Here is a 5,214-nt window from a genome sequence, read left to right on the forward strand (position 1 = left end):
GACGTAAAAATCCACTTCTGGGTCCACTTAGTGTGTGCTTGGGCTGAGCATTGAAGCTTTCATGTGTAGAGACTTTTTCTGGAGTTAAACGCCAGCTTTTATGCCAGTTTGGGCGTTTAACTCCAATTTTTATGCCAGTTCCAGCGTTAAACGCTGGGAGTTCTGAAGCTGATTTGAAACGCCGGTTTGGGCCATCAAATCTTGGTCAAAGTATGGACTATTATACATTGCTGGAAAGCCCAGGATGTCTACTTTCCAACGCCGTTGAGAGCGCGCCAATTGGGTTTCTGTAGCTCCAGAAAATCCACTTCGAGTGCAGGGAGGTCAGAATCCAACAGCATCTGCAGTCCTTTTCAGTCTCTGAATCAGATTTTTGCTCAGGACCCTTAATTTCAGCCAGAAAATACCTGAAATCATAGAAAAACACACAAACTCATATTAGAGTCCAGAAAAGTGAATTTTAACTAAAAACTAATAAAAATATACTAAAAACTAACTAGATCATACTAAAAACATACTAAAAACATACTAAAAACAATGCCAAAAAGCGTATAAATTATCCGCTCATCAATTCTCTTGGTGATCCTACATAAAATGCCACAGACAAGGTCAAATCTTCTAGATCAGAGAATGCTGCTTCTTTAGGTTCTAGCCTCTACCACAAAGACCCTAATATCCCAAAAATTGACTGAACTGATGTCTTGAGAAGTTCCCAACAAAGTCGTGGATTAGCCGTCTGAGGGATGTATAATCAACCTGGCGATTCGCACTTTCCAGCCACGTATTCACACAAACCCAAGTAGACACGGGTGGTTGTCATGCACTTGGTCCTAGTATGATGAACAGAGCTGATTGTCACTGATCAGCCTATTCACTATGTTGAAGAACGAGTATACATCTTAGAAATAAATCAAACACGGATCGAAGAGAAACAGTAATACTTTTATTAATTTATAGGACTCAGCAGGGCTCCTCCCCTCAACCTAGGAGGTTTAGAAACTCATACTGAAAGAAAAATACAATGGTAAAAACGAAAATAATGTGAATTATGGGCTCCCAATCCTTAACAAAGAGTGATCTTCTACTTTAAATACTAAACTAATGACTAGTAAGTGTAAAACAGTCTTTTTAGTTCTAAAATCCACTTCTGGGGAACACTTGGTGAGTGTTTGGGCTGAGCTTTAATGAGATCCACGTGCTATGAGGCCTCTAGGGTGTTGAACACTGGCTAAGGGGTCCTCTTTGGGCATTTGGACGCTGGTCTCTTCTCCTTGGGCGCTGGACGCCTGAAAAGGGGCAAGAGGCTGGCGTTGGACGCTAGTTTTAGGCCTTCTAATTTGAAGTAAAGTATAAACTATTATACATTGCTGGAAAGCTCTAGAAGTCAGATTTTCATAGCCGTTAAGAACGCTCTATTTGAACTTTTGTAGCTCCAGAAAAGCCCTTCCGAGTGGAAGGAGGTCAGATCTGGACAGCATCTACAGTGCTTTCTCTGTCTCTGAATTAGACTTTTGCTCCAACTCCTCAATTTCAACCAGAAAATACCTGAAATTGCATAAAAACACACAAACTCATAGTAGAATCATAGAATGTGAATTTAACACTAAAACCTATAAAAACTTAACAAACATACTAAAATCTATATGAAAATAATGCCAAAAAGCATATAAAATATCCGCTCGTCATGGAACCACAAAGATCAACTTGAAGATGGGTGCAAAAATAAGATATGGGATCCCAGATTACAACATGAATGTCAACTTTGGAAGCTCGTATCCTGTTAAGAATTTCATCTTTCCTTAGTAAAATCGGTTTGAAATTCTGACAACCACTTGAAGATCAAACATTCTTGGAAGTTCAAAGATGAGTACAATTACAAGCCAATATGACAAGGAGCTCACCAAAATGTCCATTGTCTTGTATATATATTTGATGAATGAATTGAGTCACCATTGTTAGGTACTTTCTTTCTTTTACTCTTGTATATATTGCGTTAGATGTTAGTTTGTTTGATTAGCTTTGTGCTTTAGGTATAGGTTACTTGTTTTGAATTGCATCTTATTTTGAATTGCATTTTTGTTTGAATTACTTAGTTGAATATTTGAATGGTTTTTAGAAGTTGAGAATTTTGTTAATTTTGAAATTTGGTTGGTTTTAAAATGTACATAGCTGGGTGAAAAATTCTGTTTTAAGTTTGAATCTAAAAAAAAAAGTTCACCATGCGTATGCATACCTAGTGGTGCATACGCATGACCTAAAAATTGGCCCAAGATGCGTGTGCGGCCCACGTCCACGTACACAATGGCCCCAAGCAGAGGCTACCCTCTGCGAACAAACCATTCGCTTACACCACCTACTCCCAACCTCTCTTCATGGTGCGTATTCGTTGTAGATAGCACGTACGCACAAATGTAAACCTCATCCCTCATTAGATGTGAGAACCCTCATTCGCGTCCCCTCATTCCTCACTAACGTTCTTTTCCCCAATCCAATTCAGATTTTTCACTACAAGCCCACCGTTGGGGCCATCTCCTTGCCGCCAGTGACACCACACCAGCAACTACCGTCTCACTTTTTTCCACTCTTTTGTTCTTCTTCCATTTCCTTCCCCCCTTCTTCTGCTTTCACACAACATGAACAAAAACCCATGTTTCTGCTCTATCTTGGCAAGGCCACTACCGGTTCTGCCTTTCACTGTCATGCATCACCTTGTGGCCGGCATTATTCTGCTTCCACAATCTCTTCTTGTTCAGTCCATTTTCTGATTCTGCTCCCCCTTTCCAGGTTTTAATTTCTTTTTGCTCCAATTTTTATTAGTTCTGTAATTAGTTCAATTAGTCTTTAGTCTCTGTTAGATTAGGTTAGTTAGGGATGTCTGTCTAGTTAGTTCAAAGTGGTTAAAGAATCTAAATTGGTTAGTGGATTTAGGATTGTTTTGATTACAGCTGCGGTTAGGAATGATTGCTTTCCATTTGTGCTTGGTGTGTTTGTTGTTGGTAATGATTTGCTTTATGATAGCTAAACTGTAATTGCTGTGGAATTCTTACTGTTGGCTATTTCTTGCCATGTTTGGATTGAGTGATGGTGATTGTAGTATTATTGTGTTGATTTGTGAATTGCTGCTATTTGCCACTTTTGCGTGTTCCTGTCTAATTCATATGAATTGATCATGATTTGTGCTTGTTTGATTTTTCTTGGATTCATATGGATTACTTTACCTGTTTGTTTAAATTCGGTAATGTCCTATTTACTACTGGAATGCTGCCAAAATTTTTCAAAAATTGGTGCATTAATTGATTCCATTTTGTTAATTCAGTTGGTTATTTGTTGCTTTAGATTTGTTTTGTTACCAACTCAATTAATAAATTGCTTGGCTAGCATTTCTATTTTTTTTGTTCCTTTATGTTGCATTGTATGATTGATGGCAACAAGGTGTTATTTGACAGATTTCTGTGTGAAATGGACCATTGTTAGCCAATTGTTTGTAAACCTCTTCTTTGATTTGAATTGTCAAATTAGGTTAATTCTTTCACTTGGTGGTTTGAATTCAACTAATTTCCATACAACCATTAAAGTGCACACCTTTAATTTTCCAATTGACCTAATCTTGCTATTTGATTAATTGAGGTTCTTCTAATTATAACAATTAGGGCATTTCCACTTTTGTAACCATTTGAATAAAACTTTTGTTTCAATAACTTTTGGGTACATTAAGTGCAATTTTCACTCTTTTTATGCCAATTTTATAAATTCAATGATCAAACACATTGATGATTGATTCTTTCTTTTTGTACTTATTTTGCCTTATTCATCTCATTATCAATGTTGTATGCATATGCTTGATTGATGTGTTTTAATTGTATGAGTTCTTCTATGCCCTATACAAGCATATTGCATTATTATAACATAAATGTGGGTTTGCTTGTCTTTAATAATTTTTGAACATTTTCTTACTTTGAAATTCATATTTGCTATGCACTTAACACTTGACTTTCTTTCTTTTTCTAACTTTTGGTTGTTTACTAACTTTTTAACTTTTCCTTTTAATCTTCTTTTTAAATTGACTCTTTTACTACTCTTTTAATAATTTGTGTTTTTCAATGGACAAGGAACGTGATTTTCTTTGAATTCAATTACTTGGAATGTGAATTCTGATTGATCTTAATATCCTATTTCACTCTATTCTAAGTTAATTGCTTTTTTGTTAACTCACTTTATGTATATGCTTTTCATCCCTTTGTTTCTGCTTCTTTCCTGGTTACTATATAGATTTCTACTTTGTGTGCCTTTGAATCATGTTCATATACCTATTTTCTTTGTGCTTTTCAGATGGCTGATAGAAAAAGAAAGGGTAAGGCCACAAGTTCTAGAAAGAGGAAACGGACCTCAAAGTCCACTGAGACATTTGATGCAGCATTTTATGAGAGGCTGATGAGCGGATAATTTATACGCTTTTTGGCATTGTTTTTAGTATGTTTTTAGTATATTTTAGTTAGTTTTTAGTATACTTTTAGTAGTTTTTAGTTAAAATTCACTTTTCTGGACTTTACTATGAGTTTGTGTGTTTTTCTGTGATTTCAGGTATTTTCTGGCTGAAATTGAGGATCCTGAGCAAAAATCTGATTCAGAGGCTGAAAGGGACTGCAGATGCTGTTGGATTCTGACCTCCCTGCACTTGAAGTGGATTTTCTGGAGCTACAGAAGCCCAATTGGTGCGCTCTCAACGGCGTTGGAAAGTAGACATCCTGGGATTTCCAGCAAATAGTCCATACTTTGCCCAAGATTTGATGGCCCAAACCGGCGTTGCAAATCAGCTTCAGAACTCTCAGTGTTTAACGCTGGAATTGGCATAAAAATTGGAGTTAAACGCCCAAACTGGCATAAAAGCTGGCGTTTAACTCCAGAAAAAGTCTCTACACATGAAAGCTTCAATGCTCAGCCCAAGCACACACTAAGTGGACCCAGAAATGGATTTTTACATCATTTACTCATTTCTGTATACCCTAGGTTACTAGTTCACTATTAATAGGATCTTTTGACATTGTATCTGCACCTCATGACACTTTACACGTTTCTCATTGTATCTTCTACAGCATGAGTCTCTAAACCCCATGGTTGGGGGTGAGGAGCTCTGCTGTGTCTTGATGGATTAATGCAATTACTACTGTTTTTCATTCAATCATGCTTGCTTCCATTCTAAGATATCACTTGTTC

Source organism: Arachis duranensis, chromosome 8 (assembly GCF_000817695.3).
Source record: "Arachis duranensis cultivar V14167 chromosome 8, aradu.V14167.gnm2.J7QH, whole genome shotgun sequence".
NCBI classification, from domain to species: Eukaryota; Viridiplantae; Streptophyta; class Magnoliopsida; order Fabales; family Fabaceae; genus Arachis; species Arachis duranensis.